Below are 14,465 nucleotides of genomic sequence, written 5' to 3'. Positions count from 1 at the left end.
TCAGACCCAACAGGAACGTCAGGCTTCCTTTTATACTTTCAAAGTAAGACTTTTTGTATTCTTGGGTCTATATTTAGGTCTACTGAGATTAGGAGTTTGGCTGTACTTCGAAAACACAAAAAATAAAAAAGTAAAACAAAGACATACATGTTGAAATAAAGGCGTTGTTTCTTTCTTGAATTACCTCATAGCTCAAACAGTTAACAGATAATGCAGCTGACGCTTTAATTTGACTTATGCTTTCAATCCACCGCTTTTATTTTGAAATCAAAATATCCTCTCAATCTCCAGGTCCTGACAGGCAGATGAAACGAACCAATTTAGCAAACATCAGCATTACTTACATGCCTTTATTTTACCCTACTTCTATTTCCGTTTAAAGCCTACGCATGTTTTAAAATGTAAATCCATTTATGACTTTTAATTCAGGACTGCTGTAATCCAATTAAAACCCCCATTTCTTGTGATGCACATAGGGTAATTATATCACAATAATTATAATGTAGAGCTTAAAAATGTTCTCTTTGCCCAGCATCTACCAGCATTAATTTCTGAGCTGTGGATGAGGAGGGTTGTTAGGAACACACACCCAGACCTCATCATCCTGTGGTTGGGCCTACCTCAACTAAGGGTGTATTGTGAGTAAAAGGTCAAAACACTGATGAGGAACACCTGAAGTCATGTCCCTAACACCTGCTGACTGAACAGTAATCTTATGCCTGACAGATTAGAGAGGATGGGGATGTTCTCCAACAGTTTTTTTTTATTATAGCTGCACCTTTTTATATTACCAATGTAAAAAGGGGTAATGATGAGATTTCACATACATGCTTATATTCTATATTGTGAACCTCTGTAGGAAACTTCTCACACTCAGAGTCTCACGTGCACTAGAAACCAAATGGTGACAGTTCATTAACTGTTCTGATTTTCCTTTTTTAATAAATGCGTATCTGTGGGTCCTGTGACATTTTGAGGTGGTCTTCCTCCACCTCGTTTTTTCCACAGAGAAATGTCACTGTGCTGCTGAAGCGCAGGGTTCCCACGGCGACATTGTTTGTGTCTGACCTCGTTTCTGCGCGCCTACAGGATGATTTAAAATAGCAGAATTCTCTTTAAGATGTGGGGATGTCGCACAGACTGGAAGTGCTTAAATTGTGCAGTTCACCCACTGACTCACTTGCTCACGTGCCATTCATTCACCACTTAAAGGTTTTTCATTCAAGGCACAGAAGGAGCTTTATGCTCCCCCTCCATACAGCAGGGATTTATGCCACAGCTTGACTCTGTAATAAAATATGTTCTCCTTTCTTGCCAAGGATATTGTAAGGGAGGGTAAGTGGTAAGCCTGTGATTATTACTAACACCCATCTCCCCCTTAAAAACACAGTAGATTGAAGAAGAACTGTGATGCAATTGCGCTGTTATGCTGGGAAACAGTGATTCATCGATATATTGTTCAGACCAGCAGCACTTGAAATTAAACTGTTATCAATAAATAGGTCAACAGCATTCAGATATAGATATCTAGTTAAGTTTTTGTTCTGTGTAGGCATCCTTTTTATGTTTAATATTATTGCTTTTACTGCTCTCCATAAGCATTTAAATTTAGACAAGTCTTTAATGTTTTTTCTCCTCTTTTTCTATCTGATCAGACCTTCTGAATAAGGCATTTCTCTCTTAATTTAGCGAGAGGCCATAAGTTTAATTAAATGGAATCCCTCTAAAGGTGATCTCTGAGCATATTTCAGCAATGCACATCTGCTTGAATGTACAAAATCACCCACTGCTTTTCTCCCCGGAGATGCAATTATTGTAACGCTACTCTCACTGTGCTGGGAATTAGCTCCATAATGAACTTTAAAGTAGCTTTTTTCCCCCTCACTGTCACAAACATTAGCACTTCAAACATGACAGAGCTCTATCTCTGGCAGTTTTACCATCACTCAGACATCTATAAGCATCAACACACGCTTCCTGACTCTCTCCTGTCAGGCTGCAGCAGTTAACCCGGCTACCCTCTGGTGTCTTTTAGAGAAACCTGTGTGGGGCTCCAGAGGTGATATTCAGACTCTATGAGCTCATTCAATCATTACAACTACTTTCATGCATGTCCACACGGCTTTAGGCAGAAATAAAGCTGATTGCTTGCTGACTTTTTCTCTTTTTTTCTTTTAGGCGTTCTGAAAGGCGAATTAAAGTAATTTATTCTTCTCTCAAAATTACAGTCCTTATCTGAAATGGACAAAGCAAAGTCCTGTAGCGGGAAGTGGCAAACAAGAAGAACACACAAAAATGTAGCCTTTGAAATACAGAGATGAGGGGGGGAAATGCAGCTTATACGCTCCTCTTTCTTGCTATGAGATTAAAAAGAAAATTAATACTCTCATGTTTGTATTTTGTATATGAAGAATCAACCGGCAGACGATTGTGTGTAAACCTGGTAGACTTGATGGATTGTTAAGACAGCCAAAGTAAGCTAGAAAAACAATTGTCCATAGGGGTGGCTGTAGCTCAGGTGGTAGAGCAGGTCATCCACTGATCAGAAGGTTGGTGGTTCGATTCCTGGCTTCTCCTAGTGTACATGCCTTGGGCAAGGTACTAACCCCAAATTGCTCTCTGATGCATCCATCGGAGTATGAATGTTAGCTATGAAGCACTTAGAAAGATGTGAATGGGTGAATGCACAAGTTGTGTGAAGCGCTTTGAGTGCTCAGAAAGAGTAGAAAAGCGCTATATAAGAACCAGTTCATTTACCATAAAAGTGTCATACAAATGCAATAATTAAAGCCACAGCATATAAGCTCCATCTATGTGAAGCTGTGAGTTCACATGTTACTGTCTCTTTTTGTCACTGAAGTCATACAGACCTGTGTACCTGTTAAAGCCCTTCAAAAACATTTCAAACAGAACTTTTTTTTTCATTATGTTTTAATTTTTTCCCTCAAAGAATTTTTATTTCAAAGCCATTAAGTATGGTTCTTTGAAGTTATTAAACAGCTGAATGTAAAATTAATGTGAAACAGCTTGGCTTAATGAACTCGCTGCACCCCTACTTGGGCTTTCCAAATGTGATTTCACTAAAGGGGGAAGCACGCATTGGACCCCTGATGAATATGCATCTACACACAAATGTTAATTCGTTTAAAGAGAATTCAAAGAAGACATGTGCTCATTTTAAACCCCCTGTTTTCACCTTTGCATACTTCAGAGTTTTATTAAGCTTTTGTGTAGCTTATTCTGGGTCTTGGTGCAGATCTACAGTTCCTCCCTGAAACAAACCACTCATAAAGAGAGCGGAGCTAAAACACTCAAACACAATAAGTGAACAGTAGTGCGTGTGTCTTAGGTGATCATATTAAGGATATGCGTTCTTAATGACATCATACAGAGCTAAGAGTAGAAAAACTGTCCTAAACAGAGCATTTGGAAGAAATTGAAGCCTGAATCTTTGGTGGATAGGGATTGCTTGTAGCTATACTTATTTCATTTTATCTAACTGTGGATATGCTTAATACAATAATTCACCATGACATGAATTTATGAAAAGGATAATAGGTTAATTAATGGATTACAGACCTGCTAACACAGATTGTTTTGTGGGGCCAAGCAATTTACCTCGGCTGCTTTTAGCTCCGAGCACAATATCTAATAAAATTACTGAGGAGAAAGACAGCCCAGTACTTTTGCAACTAATGATGTTCATTTTTTTTTTATAATAACTCAACACATGACTAAAACCCACTGATTATTTATTTACTATTGCTTTGACCCAGATGGGCAATTTGACGAGTCACAAATTCAGATTGTCTGATTCCACAAACAGCTGCCACGTTTGAGAATAAGTGCTCGTGGCTCCTGACTTACACTCAGCCCACATCCACTGCTGCAACAGCTGGCGTCTGCTCATTTTGTTAAATAGCAGAATAAACCTTGTGCCCAAAACCAGGTTCTCTCAAATGGCCGTGTGTCCCATCATCCCTGCCCTCTCCGAGGGATTAACAGAGGAGAGGATTTGAACTTGGAAGTTGAGGACAGAGCATACTGCAGCTTTAATACATTGCTGTAGATGCAGCCCATTCTCAAGTTTTAAAAAGTGTGCTGTCTGTGTGTTTTTGCACGTTCCAGCTTCGTTCTTACAGCTAAAATAATTGTTCATTTTCAAGCTCGCTGCTGGATATAAGCTTTTTAATTGCGTAAACAATTCTCTGTGGATAGCGGCTGTCATTATTATTGACACGCTTATGTTCAGTGCCATAAACGTCTTTGAAAATTTACCAAAGAATCTCTTCTGTCAGTCTCCCCCCCCCCCAAAAAAAAAGGGTTAGCATCACTGGAGAACAGGGACAAATAAGAGCGCACGCAGAGGATGTGTATGTGTGCATGGCGACACGGTGGTAACACGTCATGAGTCTCCCTCCTTTAAAATCTCGTTTTAACGTTTCACAAGTCAAATTCCATGTGCAGTTACAAGGGCAGCCAGAATTAAACTGTAATCGCAGCGAGACACAGATTGGTGGGCTCGATTCTGCCCCTGCAAAGAGCAACTTAATTACGGCGGGCAATTGTGGCAGCTGAATTCTAGAAATAATCTTTTAAAGGGATTCTGAGGAGCACACTTTAGACTGACACACTAACCTCTGTGGTGCATCCTTATTGTGCTATGAATAATTCATTACAGTAAACCATATCTTGTCCTCGCAGTAATTGGATAAGATAGACGTGTGTGTATGTGTGAATGAGCATTTCATCAGAGCTGCCAGAAATGGAAATTATAACATGCCATTGTGAGAGATAGAACGCCTTTGTTGATTCTGTGGTCTGCAAGTCCCAGAGCCGCAGTGGAGGAGTAAGAGTGTTCTTGGATGCTCTGTGTCCTCATTGAGTCATGGATTCAAAAGAGTTTTAGCTGCCACACCTGTGTTATATTGCACAATGTTTCCAAACCTGGTGGCTGGTGGCTATTAATAAAATATTATTAATAGCCACCAATATATATATATTTTATTAAGGATTTTATGCTGATACCTAATGGCAGTCAGGGTGCCATTGCACATCTCTGCATGAATATGCCTCCCCAGACCATTACTGACCCACCACCAACTCAGCTCATGCTCAGAAAGAACCTGCTCTCACCTGTGAAAAGCACAGGGTGCCATCAGTGGACCTGCCAGTTCTGGTATTCTGTGGCAAACGGCAGGCAGTGAGCACAAGGCCCACTGTAGGAGATCGGATTCTGAGGCCATCCTCATGAAGTCTGTTTCTGATTGTTTGGGAAGAGATATTCACACCAGTGTCCTCCTTGCACAAAGGAGCAAATACCAGTTCTGCTGATAGGTTGAGGACTTTTAATGATGTGCCATCCTGGAGAAGCTGGACTACCTGTACAACCTCTGTAGGGTCCAGTTATCAGAAAGATCAGGAGGTAAAAATGTTGTTTGGACCCACTTTAACACTGTGATGGCCAAAAGCATGGCCACACTCTGAAGTTGGTAACTCTTTCTTCATTTTAACACAATAACACACTTTAGTTTCCAATAAGTTTATTGATTGGTTTAAGTACATTTGTCCTATTTGTAAGCACGCACGTTTAGTTTACTTATGTATGCATACCAGTTGATTACTTTGTTTCTTTTACCTGTTTCTTACCTGCCATGATCCCTGGGAGCTGCCAGACAGAAGGTGATGGACAGGGTTTCAAGCCGTTAAATACAAAGAAGGATAATTGGACCGCACCACCACTTCCTGCTGAAGGGGAGAATGTGTATTTTCTTTAATTAAAAAAAAAGCTTTTGTACTTAATTAAATATTTGAGTTTAGGGTTTAGTGGTTTTGATTTTCTTCTTTGGTTTTTGGTTTATTAACAAACTGGACTGTACTGTATCGCTTTTGTTGTTTATGATTGTGTTTTGTTTAGTTACCCCTGTTGTGTGGTAGTGGTCTGATCAGCCATTATATATACCCCTGTGTGTCATTTCCTCTTTAGGTCAGTTATGTTTGTTTGGTTTGTTGAGTTCACAGTTCTTTGCCTGAGTCTAGTTTTGTTTCTTTGACCTCTTTTATGCTCAGCTCAACATTTAGTACTTTTGTAAATATAATTTTTGGGCTAATTAAATGAAAACCCTATTTTTCTAAATGGGACGGAGCTAACAGTGGGGAACTTAGCAGCAAAAGAGCTGGACTCGTCCACAGGCAGTTGAGGGTGAGATTATGTGAAATGTAGTATTCATTTCATTTTAATTGCATAAAAGCGAAATAACTCAGGCAAAGTGGGTGGAAATGGAAGTTTATTTTTCTCAGTTATGTCCAAAATATTTGTTTGCTTAAGTAGAAGAAGAAAAATCCTCTCTAATCATTTTGTTTGCAGAGATTCTTTATTTTCACAAATATTTCTGCTTGTTTCTGTACACATCCTCATCTTGGTTTCTCCACATTCATTTTATGTATTTTCAGTGATATTTAAATATGTTTGTGTTTCAAGGTGCTGGAATAGATGTTGCTTCATTTTTCTGATCCCGCACACACACTCTTGACCTAAATCTCTCTTCACAGATGCAGTTTGAAGCTATAATGTCGGTGCATCAGCACTCGCTTTTGTGCACGTCTGTTTCTTCTGCCAATCTCTCTTTTGAGCCCCCTTCACTCCCCAACGGTTCTTTCAAGTTCCCTGCAAAAGCTTTGACGTCAGCACACACCTACTCCTGTACAAATGCAGATGCTGACTGACTCACTGCACGCCAGAAGTGTCAAAGACTTATCTTTGTAATTAGTTAGTTTTCTCCTTTTGTTATTGTTTTTTTTTGCAGATGCTGTCTTCAGAGCCTGTGGACATTAAATACATTCAAACACAAAGTCACCCACTGCGACCTGTCAGTGTCAGCTGTCTATTTTCTGCTTGTCTCCATCAGCCTCTGTCCTCACCTCATCACTGGGTGATCTCATGCCACTTGGACTCTGTTTTCTGAATCTGCCATGAGAATAAGTGCTCGTGCTCGTCTCAGGCTAACTTCTCTGCAGTGGTCATCATTATATAAACATCATCTTTGCCAACATTGTCTTACCACCTCACTTTGAAACATGCACTGCAAGCAACCCCTCAGTGTCATCTTTGATGTCCTTCGCTGTCATGTGAGAAATGCTGAGGTTGCTCGTCTGCATCGCATTAATTGGATTGATGTTCACAGCCTCACACAGGCGTGTGCATGTCATTATCATAAACGCGTCTTTAGGACTGGTGCTCATCAACATTTCATCTAAACTCCGCACAGGGGAGTCTGGAGGATGCTTCGCAGAGAAGATGATGGCTACTTGAAAACAATTTTCTGCAATTTCACACATTTGATTTGCATAATTAATATCTGAATTACCCTCTTTCTCACAGGTCAGAAAATCACGGCACCCCCGTCAGTAGGTTAGATGTGATAATTTATGTTTAAGTGCTTCCAGCAGCGTGGCGCATCCTGCTCGAGGCGACTTACTAAACGTGGCTCTGTTTGCAGATGAAGAGGCAGAAAAATGAACAAGAATCCAGAATAAACATCATAAAAAGTAGTTGCTTAATTAATTGCTTCGGGACAATTCAGTTTGAGTTGCTTTTTTAATTGCGCTGCACGTCAGCAGCTCCTGTTATAGTTTATCAGGCAAAAGGTTATGTATTTTTGTAAATTTGTCTGTACACCACCACTGTGGATTCTACACCAGACAATCAGAAGCGATCTGAACGTCATGTGCAGACGTGAAAGGGACTGCCGCTGACCTGGTTATTGATAGTTGAACTTCATTTAGTTCCTGGTGTGCAAATCAGCTTTGATTCAACATAACAGGATAGAAGCTGATTTAATGAGGGACCGTGCTTTTTATCTTTTAGTTCAATACTGTGGCACTAACTGTTCCTTCACTGTCAGATCAGCTTGTGACTCAGTCTGAAAAGGATTTGAAGCCTACTTGTACACACTGGCATTTGTGTAATGCATTTTAAAAAATGGTCTCTGTGAATAATGCTACTCCGTTTTGGGGTTTTTTTTCTGTTTGGTGCTTTGAAGCTGCTCTCGTGAATTTGTGAAGCACATTGTAGTTCTAGTGTTGCAAGAAATTATAGAAATAATATTGTAATTATTATATGTTGATATGTAAACCACACACCATCACCTAATTGCAGCACATATTTGTTGAATCTATACAGAATCAGCCGCCTCTGGTCTTTGTGCTAATTCAGACATGTAAAAGATACTTTGAGTTTCAGTTTTCTTTTTTTGAAAATTGCTTCCACATTTTCAAACTTCCTTATGCTGCTTTCTCTTCTCTTTATCAGTGACCGTGCTCCTCATTTCACCTCCTCCTCTGGCGTTGGCCTGTGCAGCTGGCTGTGTGACAAACCACATTAGCCAGAGGAGACGCTGCTCTTGTCTCCAAGGGCACACTCTTCTTTCTGATTGACACACTCTTCTTTTCTTTGTACAAATGAACGTTAAGTGCACTCACAGATAAACAACACGAAGTGAAGCGAACGTATAGTAGACACCAAGGGTCTTTTGTTACTGGCGGCGAGCCTGTTCTAGGTTGAGTGGCAATTTATCAAAAGCTAATAGTTGCTCATGATTAATAATGGCATACGTTAAATGTGTTGTCAGAGGAAACGATGACCTATGAGGAGGAAGAAGTGTGCACCATTCTTTGGTGTGTCTGCGGTAAAGTGCAAGAACATGGTGATTATATATCACTCAATTTAGCTCAACATCTGAGCTAGTGGATGCTTTCTGAGATATCTTTGTCATATTTATCAGGATTCACTTTTTCCTGCAAAAACATCCTCGTAGTGCTCAGCTAGAATGCCCCATGTGATGTTTTTCCACCCCAAATGTACTTATTTTGACTCATTTTAACACATAAAGCACGTTTTGGAAAGATTGTGTTAATTTTGTTTGCTTTTTATACACTTTTTGTAGTTAGGATAAAAAAGTTAAGATATTCAAATGATTTTGAGCACGCTTCTCTTTCATAATATCCAGAGTGTCCTTACTCTGACAGGGTAACGCGTCCTTGTCAGATTTGTTTCAACTGTTCATTCGGCTCAAAGACTGAAACCTTTTAACATATTATACAAAAGAGTTCATAGGAAAGAAATACTGGTGTTGTGTTATTGATTTATACTGATAAAAAAAACACTGCTTCTTTTCATTTTTGCTTTTAATCAGCCTCCAAAATCTAACAAAATATTAAGAAATAAGTGTCATATTTAGACTTGGTTACTTTCGATCAATCAAATCTGGCATCAGTGACCAGACCAGCAGTGTTTCTTCTTCTGTTTATCCATTTCAGGGTTGCGTGTGAGCTCGAGCCTATACCAGGTGCCATGGGGCGAGCGGTAGGGTACAGCCTCAGTCTGTCAGAGGGTTAACACAGAGAGACAGACAATCATTCTCACCTATGGGGAATTTAGAGTCACCAGTTAACCTAACCCCACCAACTGCATGTCTTTGGACTGTGGGGAGAAGCTTGAGTACCTGGAGAGAAAAAGCACAGACATGTGGAAAACATGGAATCTCCACATTGAAAGCCAGTTGTTGGATTCAAACCCAGGACCTTGTTGCTGTAAGAAAACAGTGCTAACTACCGTGTTGCCCTGCTTTCCAAAATCCTAAAAAATGTCATTTTCATACATACTTTTTTGTTTTAATTTTCTGTTGACACAAAAGTAGTGTAATTCAAAACACATTCCATTACTATAGGCTGCCACAAGTAACATTAACATGCTTTCTCAAATTACATCTTACATGTTATACATGTTCTTTGCTTTTGTGCTGCATGAAACATTTATGATAATTACCTACTGGTAGATCTATGCAGCTTGAACTTGTTTGCTTTACAATTCTGTACACTCTGTACTACCTCAGTGTAGCAATTAACCCAACCTCTCATAGCATGAAGGTAAATAAAAGTTTCCTTAGCAACGGAACTGTAGGAAACACAGAACAGCTTATTATAAAATGATATATTATTTAGAAGACCTTCAGAAACCTTGCTTTGGATGCTACAACATTAATGGACAAGTGGAGATATACTGTGAAATTATACCTTTAATTTAACACTTAAGTTAATCACAAATGGATTCATTAACTCAAGAAGGGAGAAGCTGCTACATCACCTACTAAAACAATTTGGTTTAATAGTGCATACAAAACTAACACCTACAGCTACTTTAGAATCACCAATTTGCATGCATGTTTTTGGACTATGGGAGAAAGGAAAAACAAACCCACAGGCTCATGGAAAACAACTCTCAGTCTGAAAAATCATCACACTGCTGCAATGTGGTCCTGCACTACTGCTCAGCAGTTTGCAGGGTCAGTAAACCAGCTTTGACCAAGCAGAGTGAAATGCACTGAAGCATTCAGGTGATATGACAATATTAAGTAACAATGTGTGCTGAGTAATAATAAAAAAAAAGATTTAAAAGAAACTGTTTGAGACAAGAATTAGAAGTTTAAAGCTACAAAGTAAGAACACAGTACACTAACAGTGAGGAGTTCTAAGTCAAAAGGTCATAACAGACTAGATGAGAACCATCCGAGCAACTGGACTACAAAATCCTGGACTAGGAAGTCAAACAGGAAGTGGATAGAAATGCACTCAGTATTTAAAAGTCAGGTAAATGTCACACATCAACTGGAATACAACAAGTATTGACAAAGGAGCTATCCGCAGAATATCTCATTGATGTTCAGGTTTTACTGCGAACAGTATATTCAATATTAGCCTGTGCAGTGTCCGTGGTTGATTATGTTGGCACTGTAGATTGATTGCTGCTGTTAAATAATCTCCTGAAAGACAACCAGCTTTGAACGCTCAATGATTTTCTTTGTTAATCTTGATTTAGAGAAACACTGACACAGGAGAAAAATGTACACCAGCTCAAATACAAATGAATTACAGAATGGGGGATGCACTGAGGCAGCTGTTGCTGTTGGCAAATACATTGCATTTACCTCCAACAGCCAGAAAGAAGAAGAGTCTGGCAGTTGATATAACACCATGGCCCCTGCAGTGAAACTGATGATAGATAATGAAAAGAAATTAGAACTAGAACTAGCAGCTCCTTTCAGCAGACCCCCCACTGCGTCGGAAAACCTAGATAGACAGGTGGGGGTGAAACCAGATAACAAAGTCAGAAGAGAGTGAGAATTTCGAGGCCATCCGATCCTCTTAGAGTCACCCTAGCTGTCCAGCTAATCTCCTCATAGTGAGACTAGGCTTCCAGCTATGTCCTGGTCAGGTTTGGGGTGAATGAAGGTTAGGCTAACTCATCTGGAAAGTTACTTTTGATACTTAAAAAGAGTCACTTTATTACTTGCAAATTGTTACTGTAGTAAGTCATTATTAAAACTAATTTATTGGGAACTGATTTTTCACATTTAAGGCTTGTTTGTTTACGCTGCATATAGAAAATGATAATCTCAGTGTGAAGAAATGTGACCTCTGTAATGACGCACACTCCCCTTTTACGTTTGAATTAAATGCAGCCATTTGAGAGGCAAATACAAAAGACATGCAAGCTAGACTGACAAACCATCCCATTGCTTAGTGGAATTAATTGCTTCCAGCAATGAAGCCCACACACTGTGATATCCCTTACCTCCATCTGGAGCAGGTGGGTGAGACGGAGGGAGACAAGTACCTGCAGTTAAACAGCCATTTAGCATTCTGGGATGTAAAGAACTGCTCCCACTGTCATGTGTCATTTAAGACCCCACTGCTTTAAATAATCACCATCATTTATATCAAATTTATAGTTATTTACCTACAGTTTTACAAACTGGGTATCTTGGTGTGATATTAGATGTGACCATACATTTTGGTGCAGACTGTGGGGCGCCGTTTGTAAAGTGAAACATGCTGAAATTAACGGCAACATTTTTCCACATTTAGCTCAAAACCTTACAAAAACATGTTTTTTCGAGTAATTTTTTTTTACAACATTTAGTAAAATATTTGTAACTTTTCATATTTAAAACACAATTTTAAACGTTAAATCTAAATGTTAAATATTAAATCTGAGATAATCCATCCACAATACCAGGTGAGTCATTCATATACTGGTGCATGGGCTGGGCTGTAGTTACATCGTAAGATTTTAAAAACTGAGCTTTAAAATGATTAGCGGTAATAAAAGCCGAGAGAGGCCGACAGTGATCACTGATTGTTTTTAGGGGCTTTTGAAATTAAATAGAAGAAGATACAAAACATTAAACATGTTAACAACACAAAAGCCATATTAAACGCAGAATACTTTGGGCCCGGAAGCCACGTCATCACTTAAAGACCGGATATTGCTTTTTCCCGCTTTTTAATCAGAAGCCGGAGTTCTAAATATCAGCTGCAACTAGCAAGCTTGGTTAGCAAGCTGTTTGGACATTAACTAATTGAAATTTGCCAATTCCCCCACCCCCAGATCTGTAGCTCTCAACAAATCAGTTCAGCTAAATCTCATCAATTCTTAAAAAGGAGCCATTCAGTAAAATTATGACATCAAGGGAAGTTGCCTTTGTAGGAGAGTAGCTACTCAGGACACTGCAGGCTGCAGTCAAGAACCACTTATGCTAATGTGTAGTTTTTATCATGCTTTAGCATTAGGTAGCTATGCTAAGTGTGTTAAAAAATATCCTGAGCACAAACATGGTGAAGAAAGCTGGATAGTCTAAATCCACAACTTGGTATTTTGTTCAAAATAAATCTTTATCTCTTTTACAAAGACAGTTGCAACAAAATTTCACGACTCACTTAGACGGAGAGCGTGGTAGCTAATAGCCTCGCCTAGCATAAATACTACAGTAAACTGTTCCCGATGTAAAAACCTGTAAAGACCTCAGTAGGAGATTAGAAACCACTGCTTGCATGATAACCATAGTAAAGGTTTGCAAATAATTTAGCCTACATTTTTAAAGTACTAATCATCTGCTATCAAATTTCAAAGTGACAAATTAGTTTCATGTTTCTGTAGAGATAAATGAGCTCTGAGTTTTTATACCCGAAAAACCAACTACTACCATTTTTGCTATGTGTGGCCTCAAAGCACATTAAATTGAGCAACATTGTGTGTGTGTGTCTGTGTGTGTTAGTATTCTTTTAATGTATTATGGGAGCCATAGCTTCGATTATTTTTAAGATGCTGATCAGATTACTAAAATTTCAATATAATAATGGATTGGATTTACATAGCGCTTTTCAAGGCACCCAAAGCGCTTTACAATGCCGTTTACAAGGCTGCCATATCGCGCCATCGGCCCCTCTGGCCAACACCAGTAGGCGGTAGGGTAAAGTGTCTTGCCAGAGGATACACCGACCAGGACAGAAAGGCCGGGGATCGAACCGGCGACCTTCCGGTTACAGGTGCGCTTCCCAACCCCCTGAGCCACGGTCGCCCGTTAAATGAGTCATATGATTCTGTTTTTAGGAATATTATAGGAGGGAGTACTTTGTTTCCTTGAAGAGATCGCTCTGTTAGGGTATCAGCTATGAGAAAAGAATATTCCCTCTCTGGTTCTATAACTCAACTCCAAGTGGTGGTGAATTATTCAGCAGTGAGCTTCATTTTATAGAGAAGTGGAAAGACATGAGGGAAAGACATATGGAACAAAGTCCTGAAAAAGATTATTTGAGCGCTTTCAAGTAAAATAGCAGCAGAGTGACCCAGATGCCTACAGCTATGCAAGAATTCCTTTTTGGTTTTCATGATGCACAACTGAAGCAGAACAGTGCCACACAGCACAAAGTCCAGCTGGCTGAGTTTTCTTGTAAAAAAACAAAACAGCAGAAGCCTTAAATTTGGGCCTAAAATTGGGTCAGTGGAACAAAGATTTGAAGAAAATTCACAAGGAAAGTGTTACTTCTTTGTGAATCTGAAGGTTTGCTTAACTTTGTGCCTATGATTCACAGCTGGAAGCTCTTCACTGGGTCATCCCATGTTCATTTCATCAGATGCCTCCAACCTGACCAATTTCAGATCATCCTAAAAAAACAAAAAAAGGGGAAAGATATGCTTCTTAAAAGGAAAGTTGGATGCCATTATCTTAAAAATTAGTTGAGCTAAAGGTTCTTCAAATGCTTTATGGTATTTGTCTGGTAGCATGGCTCTAACAATAAGGACTCCCAGTCCATACGATACTTGGATTTCCAGTCAGACATTTGTCTCATTAAAACATTAACGTGCAAAAAACAAAAAACCTTTCATTCACATTTTCATTCAGCTTCAGTGTGATAGTTAGGACACCATATCCCAAATCTAAACCAGCTTTTTAGAAGGAGAAAGTTTCTGGTGATATTTGTGACTAAGATGTTCTAATTAAATTTGTGCACCCTCACAGCCTAGCAGGTTATTTATTTTTAGGCCAGGAAGAGATGATGTATGCTGGGTGTCATTACAACACCACATATGACACAACACATATGACCCAGATCCCAGCAGCTAT

At 39.3% G+C, this 14,465-nt stretch overlaps 1 long non-coding RNA gene across 1 annotated transcript; it reads right to left on the bottom strand.

Moving 5' to 3' along the window:
* Positions 1–9,171: 9,171 nt before the first annotated feature.
* LOC112841965 (uncharacterized) lies at positions 9,172–11,100 on the bottom strand. The gene is made up of 2 exons (XR_003213474.1): positions 10,986–11,100; positions 9,172–9,382 (listed from the first exon to the last, which is right to left on the bottom strand). It is a non-coding gene; the product is annotated as an uncharacterized LOC112841965 (long non-coding RNA).
* Positions 11,101–14,465: the final 3,365 nt, after the last annotated feature.

The sequence above is a fragment of the Oreochromis niloticus genome, linkage group LG13, assembly GCF_001858045.2.
Source record: "Oreochromis niloticus isolate F11D_XX linkage group LG13, O_niloticus_UMD_NMBU, whole genome shotgun sequence".
NCBI lineage: Eukaryota > Metazoa > Chordata > Actinopteri > Cichliformes > Cichlidae > Oreochromis > Oreochromis niloticus.
Note: the sequence above shows the minus strand (reverse complement) of the source record. Positions and strands in the feature narration are given on the sequence as shown.